The sequence below is a fragment of the Artemia franciscana genome, unplaced genomic scaffold (genome assembly GCF_032884065.1).
Source record: "Artemia franciscana unplaced genomic scaffold, ASM3288406v1 PGA_scaffold_49, whole genome shotgun sequence".
In the NCBI taxonomy this organism is placed as follows: Eukaryota; Metazoa; Arthropoda; class Branchiopoda; order Anostraca; family Artemiidae; genus Artemia; species Artemia franciscana.
This window is the reverse complement of record NW_027062689.1, coordinates 249972-263511: the sequence shown is the minus strand read 5'-3', so window position 1 is coordinate 263511 and position 13540 is coordinate 249972. Positions and strand designations below refer to the sequence as shown.

Genomic DNA, 13540 nt, shown 5'->3' with positions numbered 1-13540 from the left:
GCCCTCATCCTTTACGATGCACTATTGAAATTCTTTGAAAATACGTATCATTCAAATTCACCAGAAGTTGTGTTAGAGTAAACTTTCATGTAGAATTGTGATAAAAAGTCAAACTTTAGCGTAAAGACTGAGGGTTGAGGAAGAAGAGGTCCCCCCTCTCATATATAATTTTTTTTGCTTTTAGTCTTCATGTTGCTGTCCTCCCTTCCCTCTCCCCGTCTAAAATTTCCTCTAGACACTTTCCTCCTACGGAACCTTCTCCCTGTGTAAGATCCTCAAGTAAAAAATAGCCCCCCCCCCAAAAAAAAAAAAAATCTGTATATTTTCCAATAACAAATGCTATATGTAAACAATGTGTAAACGGCGTAATTTACAGCCCTTTCCCAGGGACAATGGGGTCTTGTCATCTCCAAAGGCATAGTTATTTGACATTTCAACTATGTTGAACAAAATGGCTATCTGAAAATTTTGATCAGGTGTCTTTGGGGAAAATGGGCCTGGTAGGAAGGCTAGTTGTACTGAAACCAATATGGCCACTTAAAAGGGACAATTGGAATTTGATTTTTTTTTTTTTTTTTTTTTTTTTTTTTTATCAAAAGAGCCCTTTAACAACCTTCTAAGATCACTGCTTTGATGATATCCGTCTGGAGAAAAAAACATCGACTAAAAACAAAATATAAAGAAAAAAAATAAACACGAATATGTGATCTATCTTCTAGCAAAAAATAGAGCAAAGTTCCAATCTTTATAAATAGGAGCATGAAACTATAGTAGGGTTCTCGGATATGACGAGTCTTAAGGTGTGATTTTAATTAAGACGGATTGCTTTTTTATCGTTGTAGCCTATCCTCCTTTTTAGAAAATCAGGCAAATTTGTTCTGGCTCGTCACTTTTGGTAGGTAATGTTAAAATTAATAAACTTTACATATTTAGAATCAGCATGAAAATGAAATTCTTTTTATGTGTGTATTGTTTTTAAAAGTTTTGCTGTTTAAGGTTTTGGTTACTATCGACCCGAGTCACTCCTTACTTACAGTTCCCAAACTGTTTGAAACTTGGCTTAGTCTTTTACGCTTTTGTTTCATTGTAGCCCTATAAATAACCCCATTTTTCGTATAAGTTATCATCTCATAATCGTTTGATATCCGTCAAGTCAAAAGTGTTCTAAACACTATCTACAGGCAATGATACCAGAAAACTTTAACTTTTTCATCATCTTGAAGCGGCCACATTTAACTATTATTATTATTTTTGGGCACCTAAAACTGAGTGTAAACTCAGGCGACAAAGATAAATTGCACACATACACACCCAAACAATAATTATAAAAAAGCAAAACAGAACTAATGGCCACCGGGCTATTGGTATCCCCTCGGGTATCGTGTTTTAAAATAGGACTTGCCAATCTGGCAAGAAAAGGATTTTTTTTTCTTGGCAGTATCAAGGTTTCTACCATTTTTTATCCATTCTGAGAATCCTTAGAGAGAGGTGAAAGTCACCCCCTATCGCCAGCCATTAGAGCAAGCAGCTCTTGATCTTCAGAACCATGCTAACATTGCTGCGTTGGGTAGATTTTTTTTTTGTACCACTGGCGACACTTTAAATTTCTAGGAGGATTGACCCACCCTTGGGTATTAATTTGGGAGCAATTTTTGGCATATGTCCATCATATCTTAGTAGCATATTCCGCAAATACTCTGATTTATGGTTACATACTAGGGAGGACGGCTAGTGGCTGGATGGTGATTGAGTAGTAGGCCCCTTTTCTGTGACTACTTCTCTTAGGGTTGCTACGAGAAAGGTTTCACCACTATCCGCTTTCAGGGCTCTACTTGACCACTGTCGATTCTGTAAAAACAGAAGAGTCTAAAACAATAAAAACCTGAAATCTTCAATAAATTACTTTTTCATGTGTCATTGAAAGTGTTAATTATAGTCAAACTACGAGAAAGCTTTTACCATTATCCGCTTTAAGGGCTATACTTGACCACTGTCGATTCCATAACTTTCAATGTTTTAACATCAGTTTGTAGAAGTATCTGTCTAATCTTCCAAACTCATTTCAACATCGAAAAAGAGCGCCTTCATCGAAAGAGCCCAGGCCATTCTACATTTTATTATTTTCTTTGTATCCACCATCTTTACTAATGCTATTCAGGCAAGTAGACGAATCCACTTGATTGATTTTCTCGATACCTACCATCACCTCCTCACTCTCATTTATTCCTGTTCTAAGCAGCTTAGAATACTTAATATTAATTTTCAAACCTGATCTGCCACTCACACTTCATGAAACCTTCAAAAATGTTTTCATTTTTCTAATATTTTCATCCAGGACACTCAAATCATCTTCTTATCTTAGTTTGGGACATTTTTTAACTTTCCATTCGGTACCATGTTCTCTGGTTACCCTTGCTGTTTTCACATTGGTGGTTCTGGATTTTTTGGGCCTGGGGCAAAATTTTGATTATCACCCCTCCCCATGTCCCCAAAAATTTTCAGGTCAATTTTGGATAAAAACTTTCATTTACTATTAAAATTATTTTCAACTTATTGACTAATTAATAATTGATATTTTGATTATTATTATCTTAATTCAATTATTATTAGTATCTAGTAACTATTCCATGTATATTCCTTAGTTCGAAAAAGATTTTTATAACTATAGTTCGAAACTTAGTTTATAACTTAGTTCTTATTTTATAACTTAGTTCGAAAAAGAACTTTATAACTATGTCTTTGGGGACGACTTATTCCCCCTTAGTCCCCGTGGGAGGGGCCATAAGTTACAAACTTTGACCAGTGCTTACATATAGTAATGGTTATTTGGAAGAGTACAGACATTTTCTGGGGTAGGTATGCATTTATTTCATTAAATAAAAATTACTAAAATTGCACTTACAATCAATAATATACTGCTCAATTTAGGGACCTAAAATGTCCCTGTTCAGCAGCAAAACTACAACAAATAAATGATAACTATTCATTCAAAATCAAAGAAATACGGAAAAAAAAACAGACGAAACACTATACAATCTCTAAACAGCCATCTCTCATCATAAGAAAAAGAAAAAAAAGGGATAAAAATTTAACCAATATAATTTATAATTTATTCAAAAAATAATTTTAAAAAAAAAATAACTTTACCAACACGACTAAGTATCATATAATTAGTCTTCTCAGTATTCACTGCAAGAAAACTATGCTTTGTGAACTGAGATAAATTCTCCAAAGCTACATTAGTTATCTCTATAAGATCTTCGACAGATTCCCCAATCACTGTAAGCGCTTTATCATTTGCGAATGATGTAACTACGGCGCCAGGAATGTAAAAACGCATTGTATCCACGTATATAAGAAACAGTGAAGGTCCTTATACCGAACCTTGGGGCACTCCACAATTCACATTGAAAGGTTTCCCTACCACATCATCTATCATAACTTTGATGGACCTACCATGCAAGTAAGACCTAAACCAATCCAAACACTTCTCACGGACTCCCAAACAAGCTAGCCTACTTAATAAAAGATTAAAATCAACGGTATCAAATGCTTTTTTAAAATCTATGAACACAGTAAGAGGGATAAGATTCCTTTCTAGGGCACTATTAACGCACTCCATTAGATGGTATGCCGCATGAACAGTTGAATGTTCAGTTCTGAAACCGAACTGTGACTCACTTAATATTCCGAGCTTGTCTAAATATTCATACAGCTGTCGATATACTATTTTCTCGTATATCTTTGAGAATAGTGGTAACAAGCTTATAGGTCGATAGTTCGTCATATCTTGCTTATTGCCTGATTTGAACAGTGGTAGGACCTTTGCTTGCTTAAGCGCTTCAGGGAATTGGCCGACTTCAAGTTACAGGTTAACGAGGTAGAGAAGACATGGTAGTAGATACACTGAAACTGCTTTAAATGCTTTCAGATTCAAACCGTCAATACCAGCAGCATTTGACTTTAAATTCTTCACAATTTTTATTAATTCTTCAATTGACGCTTTTTCAAATTGAAATTTACGATGCTCACCTCGATTATCTTCAAAGAGCGTGTCACTTTTCGCTGGGTCTCCGTGAGAAGTGTCTTCACTGATTCTACTTCCAATACCAGGGAAGAATTGACCAAACTCGTCAGCAATCTGCTGCTTATCAGTGACTGTAACACCCTCGACAGTGATAGCATTTATGAGACCATAATGTTTACCTGTGCCTTTAATCACGCCGTTAATGGTCTGCCAAGTGCCCCACATATCACCTTTTTGTTCATTAAATTTTTCGATGTAATTTTTTTTTTTGAACGTCTTAACTTATTCACTAAATCTCGTTGACGAATATATTCCTTTTTACTTTCTTCAGATGAGTCATTTAAACTTTTAAAGAAGCAAGCGTTACGAGCATTTATAGCTTCAACAACTTCATCATCAATCCAGGGTTTTCGGGGGATATCTCGCTCTTTTTTCCTAGTAAGTTTCAAAGGACAAGCAGACTCAAATATCGGAGTAATTATCCCAAAAAAGTTGTCGAGGGCACGCGAGGGATTTGGTTCTTCATACACCTTCTCCCACGATATTACACTTATTTGTTCACGGAACTCATTTAAATTTGACGGCCGAAGATCTCTTATAAGTTTACGCCTAGACTTTTCGTAAGTCGGGCTCCGTTGCTTTATCGTACATGAAACAGGAAGATGATCAGATCCCGGATGGATCATGATATCACAATAAGAATCAGGAACTAAATTTGAAGGGAGAAACACATTATCAATAAGAGTAGCAGAATGTTCAGTTATTCTAGAAGGAAGGCGATTCATTGGAAAATAACCATGCAATAACATCAAGTTAAAAAACTCAAAATTATAGCTATTCATACATAACAAATCAAAATTAAAATCACCCATGATTATGCATTCATTTTTTACAGACAGAAGTTTACATAAATAATCATCAAATAAATCAAGGAACTCAACCGAGGGAGTGCTAGGTGGTTTATAAACCAAACAAATTACTATCTTTTTATTCTCAACAAATACAATTTCCACAGAAAAAATTTCCACCTTCCCTTCAATCCAAAGGCATAAATAATCCCTTTCTTCAAATTTTATTCCATTTTTCAACAAAAAAGACAAACCTCCTTGTCTCATCCGATTTCTAACCTTCGAAATCATTTGGTAACCTGGAAAAATGTAAGACGAGAGACAGCTGTCCATAGATAAAAACGTTTCACAAATACACAATTCATCAATACTGCTATTCATAGCAGACAAACAAATTTTCAATATCCTCAGACGATGACGTAACATGGCAATTCCATTCAGACACACGAAAACTCTTATTTTCTTTCCGTACTGGAAATTCAAATGATACATACTGACTTTTTCTTACTGGCTCAGGGCATTTTACAACACTATCTTGAGCAATTTTACACTCTAAAATTTCATTTACATCTAAAGGATTATTTTCTAATTCATCCAACCGATCCTTCTGGTGTAACGGCAAAACCAATTATCAAGAAATAAGAACAATATCAACTGTACTGATTCCTATTGAAAAAAAAAGAAAAAAAATCTAAGCGACATCTTGCAACGTCCATTGGCAACGGGGGAAAGGATCACTTGCAAGGCGTATATAAATTCGGCCTTAATCAGACCACACTTGTTTATTACCGTATTTTTCACGTGCTAGGTTCAGAATGTTCCGTCTCTGCTTTGTTAAATTTTCTGATACAAATATACCAGTGCGCACTAGTTTCGACTTAAGCTTAAAAACTTTTTGAGCAATTTCTTTCGACCTGAATTTGACTAGGACCGGAGCTATGGCATCTTGACGAGTTGTAGAACTATTTATTTTAAATCTTCTCCCTTCCACAATATCACCATCAGACACTTCAGATATTTCCATTTTATTGCGAATCACACCCCCGATTACAGACTTTAAGTCACTACTTGGAGGCTGTTTGATACCGTTGAAAAGAAGACTATCTAGCCTTAAGTCCTGATCATACATATCGAATTTCTGCTCTGCATTCTTAACTCTCTCCTCAAGAAATATTATTTGATTTCTTAGAAATTTCAGCTCGTTACTGAGGGCTAAGAATTTCGGTTCAAACTCAACAATCAAAGCTGAATAAACTTCACTAACGATAGTTGAACTCTGAGCTTTTATGGCATGCAAAGTGTCACTGGATAGAGAATGCCTACCAGCAGCAGTGGCCACTAGTTTTTCATCCAACTTTTCGTCTATTTTTTTAGCAAGATTTTCCATCACACTTTGAATTTCCTGTTCTGTCGCGGAAATGCGAGTAATAATAGCCGACGATCCCACTTTAGTTTGTTGCCCAGGAATTGGAATTTGGGTTTTTAGCTTCTCTTTGCAAAGTTCTATATAAATGTTCGGTTGATGAATAAAATCATCAAATGTTCCCTTTACACCCTTGCTAGTAGATTTCATAGCTTCAGCCTTATTTGCTTCAAACTGCATAAGCTGTGACTCGAGAACAAACTGGGTGTCACGGGACCCATAGCAAAAAACCAGATACTTAAAGACTTTTGACTTTGAGTTCGCAGTCTTTGGATCCAAAACCTCAATAATACGAACTGGCCAATCGGGGAATCCTCGAAACTTTGCTAGAGCCAGATCATGAATACTAAATTTAGCCATTATCTGTAGCTCAAATTTATCAAAAGTAGATTACAGACCTGCTAATTGATTTATTCACCGTACTGTTAAAAAATATCCAAATATCCAAGCATCCAAAATACTCGTGCCAAAAATCACACGTCACTAATTATCAGAGCTAGCGAAATGCGACTGCATTGAATGAATGCTAGATGCGAACTTTAGATACGATTTTTAGATTGAGGGGGAGTGAGAAGAGGAGGATATGTTGTGGGAACTTTCCTTGGAGGAATTTGTCATGGGGGAAGAAAATTTTCGTGAAGGGAGAGCAGGTTTTTCTAGCATTATTTAAAAAAAAACAATGAAAAAATAGATATGAAAACGTTTTTTTCAATTGAAAATAAGGAGAAGCATTAAAACTTAAAACAAACAGAAATTATTACGTCTATGATGAGCTCACCTCCTCCTAATACCTCGCTTTTTACGATAAAGCATTTTTAGTAATTTCAACTATTCATTCTACGGCTTTTGTGATTCAGGGGTCATTCTTAAGAAATTGGGATCGATTTAAGCTTTAGTTTTGACTCTGTTTCTCAATTCTTCTTTTTAAAACAGTAAAAAACTTTAGCGTAAAGAGCGGGGCGTTGATGAGGAAGCAGCCTCTTTCATATACGAAGTAATTTCTGTTCGTTTTAAGTTTTAATGTCGCTCCTTACTTTCAGTTAAAAAAACTTGTTTTTTTTTATTTAATCTCTGAACGTTTTTGAATCAATGCATTTTTTGATTTTGGCTCTCCGCAGAGGAATAATTAAAACGAAATTTGCATTTTTTTTTTTTTTTTGGCTAAATGGCTTTCTCATAATTTTGATCGAATGATTTTGAGAAAAAAAGAGCGGGGGAGGAAGCCTAGTTGCCCTCCGATTTTTTGGTCAATTAAAAAGGCAACTAGAACTTTTAATTTTTTACGAATATTTTTATTAGTAAAAGATTTACGTAACTTATAAATTAGCTTACGTAAAGAACTTTTGTATTCTCATATTTTTATTGCATATATGAGGGGGTTAGCCCCCTTGTCAGATCCTCGCTCTTTACACTAAAGCTTAAATTTTGTCCCAATTTATTAAGAATGACCCCAGAATCACAAAAGCCGTAGAATAAATAGTTGAAATTACTAAAAATACTTTAACGTAAAGAGCGAGGTATTAGGAGGAGGTGAGCCCCTCAAATGGGTAATAATTTCTGTTTGTTTTAAGTTTTAATACAGTTCCTTGCTTCCAGCTGAAAGAACTTTTTCATATTTATTTTTTCATTGTGTTTTTAAATAATGCTAGTAAATCCTGCGCTCCCTTCGTGGAGATTTTCTTCCCCCATGACAAATTATCGAAGGAAAGTTCCCCCAGGATATCCTCCTCTTCTCAACCCCTCCCCCAGCCAAAAAAATCCACCTGAAAACGCCTGTACACTTCCCAATAACCATTACTATAAGTAAGCATTGGTCAAAGTTTGTAACTTGTTGCCCCTCCCATGGGGACTGTGAGGGAGTAAGTCGTCCCCAAAGACACAGTTATAAGGTTTTTCGACTACGCTGAATAAAATGGCTATCTCAGAATTTTGATCCGTTGACTTTGGTAAAATAATTAGAGTGGGAGGGGGCCTAGGTGCCCTCCAGTTTTTTTGGTCACCGAAAAAGGGCACTAGAACTTTTCATTTCCGTTAGAATGAGCCCTCTTGCAACATTCTAGGACAACTGGGTCGATACGATCACCCCTGGAAAAAAAAAAAAAAAACAAAAAAAAACAAATAAACACGCATCCGTGATCTGCCTTCTGGCAAAAAATACAAAATTCCACATTTTTGTAGATAGGAGCTTGAAACTTCTACAGTAGGGTTCTCTGATACGCTGAATCTGATGGTGTGATTTTCGTTAAGATTCTATGAATTCTAGGGGGCGTTTCCCCCTATTTATCATAGGATGAAAGAGTCGAATCTTCTGAGTATTAAAAGAATAACAAGGTTTGTTAGGACTGCAGCTGCACGTCGTGAGCGTTTTCTTTAAATAGTATTAATTTATTTCAGTTTAATTTGTTGCTTTGTTTTTTATGTAAAATTCCTATAGCCCACCGGCATTTTCTAGAATAGATTACTATTTTTATTATTAATATTATTATAATTATTATTAAAATGTTATTAAAATTATTATTATTAAAATTATTATTAAATATTATTATTATTATTATTATTATTATTATTATTATTATTATTATTATTATTATTAATATTATTATTATTATTATTATCATTATTATTATTATTATTATTATTATTATTATTATTATTATTATTATTATATTATTATTATTATTATTATTATTATTATTATTATTATTATTATTATTATTATTATTATTATTATTATTATTATTATTATTATTATTATTATTATTATTATTATTATTATTAATAATAATAAAAATAGATAAAATATAATAGTTTAGAAACAAATTTGGGCTATAAATTTGCACAGTAGGGGGGAGGGATAAAGCATGGCATATATTATATACGTAACCTAAACAAACCTATTCTAGCCTAACCTAACCTAACCGAAATATCAACTAAATATTTAATTAAAATATAGCTATTCATGGTCAGACACTATATTCTATCACCATGCATTGCAAACTAACTGGGATGAAAACTGGGTTAGTCTCAAGTGTTTCTCGTATAATACGTAAGTACCCCTAGCACAAAAGGAGCATTCTAACTTAATATGTGACTCAAACGATTGAAGAATAAAATAACATATGTGGCATGGTACTTTCTAACAAGCCTTCAGTTCTGATAAGACCTAGGAATGAGACAATAAATTTGCAGTATTGAAAATCATCAATTCGCATACGTTTAAAAACATTACTATTGAGGATTGCGTGATGATAAGCGTAAAACAAAACAGAATGATCACAATAACTCAAGAAAAGCCTTGCCAAGGCTCTCCGTGTGTAACAGCCATGATTCGCAACAATTTTAGAATAGTTAATCTTTAATTCTGTTTAAATGTCAACAATAGTCTGATGCCTTATAGAATTAATAGTACTACAAACAGTTAAACCTAACCAACGACCCCGTTCCGTAAGGTCTCTTCCAAAGTGATTCGAGAATATCTTGCTTTTTCTTGGACCATAGCCAGATTGCCCAATACCAAGATTTTTGGCAACATACGAATTGTTAGATGTGACGGAAACAAATTTTTCTTACAGCATGTTTTTTTTTATACAATCATTCAAATAAGTCTCTAATATAATCCTCGGAAACATCCCCTCGAAAAACATTATCCTCCAAGGGGGGGGCCTTGTTCTAGAGGTAGCCTACGTATATAATGTCCTACATCATGCTATATACCATGTTATAAATCATCAGATATTTGAATCTTGATTGGTTATCAATGATACTATTTTTTACATTAAAGTCTCACAATTAAGACTAGTATTTATATGGGCAATTCAGGTTCCTAGGGGTTCCCTCCCCCCTAGAAGAACCATTCACCTCGAAGACATAACATATGTTTATCTACCTTTCGAAGTGTCCACAGCTCAGAGCAATACTTGATTATTGACATTATAGTGGTTTCTAGTATTCTAATCTTTGCTGTAAGACTGATCTTCTAATCTTAACAAACCCCCGTTTCGAATAAAATGATAATTAATACAGCTACCGCGTGAAGTTATAGTCAGTTTTCTTATTACTTTACCCAGTCTCTTCATTCTCCTTGAATCTTATGTCAAGCGAGTTGTATTAATTTTAACAATCGCACCATCAACTCTCATACCCCAATGTTGATTTAGTTCAGCAACATACTTCCGCAAATAAAATTTTGACAACATTTTTTTTCGACGGATCTTTAGGTAATATTCTCGACGGATCTCTTTTATCTGTTCTTCAGAATTTTTGTGAATGTCAAGAAAATATGCAGTCCGACAAAGGGAGAAGGCTGAATTTCCCCTCTCCTTGAACCCAGTACAGCTTTTTATGTGTCATTTCATTTTAACAAAAAAAAATTTCTTGGAAAATTATCACCATGATTGAAGTCTAGGAAATCACCTGGCAGAAAACTTCATATTTTTAGCTTGCTATTTGATTTTAAACTAAATAGTACTTGTACAATGTTGAAAATTGACGAAAATTAACTTGCAATGGGTAAAAATTAACGAGGTGAAAATTACTTACTATTCACAGGGTTCTTCTTCGAGCGAAAACCAAATTAAGGGGCGATTTGATTTGGGGGTTTTAGAAATAAACCAATTGGTCGAATCGCTGATGTCTATGGAGGGTCTATTGAGTAACAACCAAACGGACCGTAGCACTGTAAAGTTCCTGGAAATAATTATAAACTGTCAATGTCATTAAGAATGAACACAATAAACAGTATATATGGACTTATATGACAACGTTTATCTAACCTCTTTTTATTACGGAAATGTAAAGTGTGTCAAGGGTGAAGTATGCGTGTACGCACTGAGAGTTCCTTAGCAGCATTTTAAACTAAAAACTTAAAAAAAAAGAAAACACTAGAGCATTTAACTCCAGAATAAAAATTAAAATTTATGACAGAAAGCAATCTCGCCGTGAAACTATAAAATCACATTTAAGACCCAGGAATTCTTATCAATTTTTTTAAAATATAACCATAGTTTACGATAATAATTGTAAATTAATAACATGATTAGTGAAGTATTTCTGTTTAAAATGAAAATAAAACTCAGGACATCCCGCATTATCAATTGACTAAAGCCTAATGGAGGAGGGTATTTATTAGGGCCCAAACTTTAACGAACCTCAATTTCAAATTTTTTATATACTCTCATGAATCATTCAAAAACACTTTCACTTTTAAGCAGATTTTTATAAGGTTTTCAAACGTTACTCTTGACCTGATTAGCTTCAACGAAACCTCACCCTGGAGTAGCCTATGTAGGGTGACTTTCTATTTTTTTTAGTCCTCTTAAAATTCCACCTGAAACCCACTCCCGTGCCCATGCCACCTTAGCCTTGGTTCATTATTTTATTTATCTTCTACAAAATTTTTGTATCGATAACATAATGACAATTGACAAACCCTATCTTTTCTCTGGAAAATAGAGATATTGAGGGGTTAGCAACTTCCTAAAAACGTGTACATCAGGTGAAGTACCCTCTGGGTGATGGAAGTATGCCCCGTGCGGCATAGATTTGCCCAAACGTGTAGTGAAAAGCCCCTATAGGGTGAAAGTGTACCATATGGGCTATGGTAGAGCAAGGGGTGTTCTCAGATCTATACCAGGCGGTAGAAATGCTACCTCATCGATTATAACATTTTCTGTGCATAATCTTTGGGTGGTTCAAACACAATGGACGCCTTATATAATTCGCAATCATATTTTATGATTTTGTAGATTGCATTCTTACAGGCTATTGCTACATAGGCTATATGCTTTATATGCTGCATTTTTATTATCACAGGGCTAGGTAGTGTTATGTAAATATAACATAAAGTAAAAAGCAGCAAGTTGAAAAAAAAGCAATATGAGATATTTTCCATTAATATTATACCACTATTTACTCGTGAATTCAAGCTGTTTCAGTTTACGGTGTTGAGTTGGAACAAAAGAGTGAAGTGTGACAAAATGTATGGGAAATATGTGGTTTTAGGGGTTAGAAAATCTTTTTTTTCGGGGGCAGGGGTGGGAAATATTTGATTTGCATATAAAAGGGGTTGGGGGTAAAGTAAAGGGAAGCGCTTTTAGGAATAATATAAGCAAGTATTTTATGATTAGTTATATCATTCCTAAAAGTATTTCACTTTTTCACTTTACCTCTCCCCCCTCCCACCCTAATGAACAAATATAAAGCGCAAATTATACATGTCCATGCATAGGTGCCTGATCGCTTGCTTTCGCTCCATTATATATTTCTGAAACGCAGTTAGAACTTTCCTAGAAGAAAATTGGTGGAGGAAAAAATGAAGGGATGGAGAAAAAAATTCTTCAGAACCGCTGGAAGCAAATTATAAGCGCAATAAATAAGAAACTATGGCTGAATAGTAAAAACAGCGACATTTTGATGGGCTAGAATATTAGTGCCGAACACCTGTTCTCCCAATGGAAACTCTATAAAATAAAAAATAAAAGTCTTGCTAATTTAATTCTTTAAGGCGTACCCAGGAGTCTTACACTCCATCCTGCCCGTCCCCACTCCAAAGGTCAAATATATATCCCAAAATGTATAGACAGAATAAATTTTCCGTAAGAAATTCTTTCCTTCGAATTGTTTTAACGGCTAACGAGCGATAAAGCAGCAAATTCAACCCAAGGAAGTTTTATTGCATATGTGCAATTCGGAGTAAATATTTGACCATTAAGGGAGGGAGGAGTTTATTGGTACGTCTCAAAGGACGATATTACCAGTGGTGCAGCTAGATGGGGTAAGAGAGATGGGTTTTCCTGGGAACAGCATCATGGTTAGTGGAACTGAGGCTATTTCGTAAATATTATGTATGCTTATATTACAGTGGTGATGGTGCGGATATTAGAGGAGGGAAAAATAAATATTATCTTCGGGTGCTGAAAAACTTAGCTACAACAGTACTAAAACCGGGCTCAGGCCTGAATGCCCCTTCTCTAAATTTGTCAGAGTTTTTTTTATTATTACTTGAGCATATCCAAAAGAAGTCCTTACTTTCAGGGTCAGGTACAACACCAACAATACTTCTGTCAATCCACTCTGTAACATTATACAAAACACGAGTAGGGGTATCGGTTAATCCTTTAGAAAAGCACAGCAAAATTACAATGAAATCAACTATTCGCCGCATAATCTCTGTTTTCTCTTTAAGATCATAGTTCTTTGGCACTTGGAGGTTCTTATCTTAAAAACAAGAAATTTGGACAAAAT

General features: G+C 34.6%; 1 long non-coding RNA gene across 1 annotated transcript in view; it reads right to left on the bottom strand.

The window, feature by feature from the left end:
- LOC136041901 (uncharacterized) overlaps positions 1-13540 on the bottom strand; it is an 87212-nt gene extending 73672 nt beyond the window's left edge. Inside the window, exons 1-2 of the long non-coding RNA XR_010621121.1 lie at positions 13325-13540; positions 10838-10984 (exon numbers count right to left, since the gene is read on the bottom strand). This is a non-coding gene — a long non-coding RNA (uncharacterized LOC136041901). The remainder of the gene's footprint in view (positions 1-10837; positions 10985-13324) is intronic.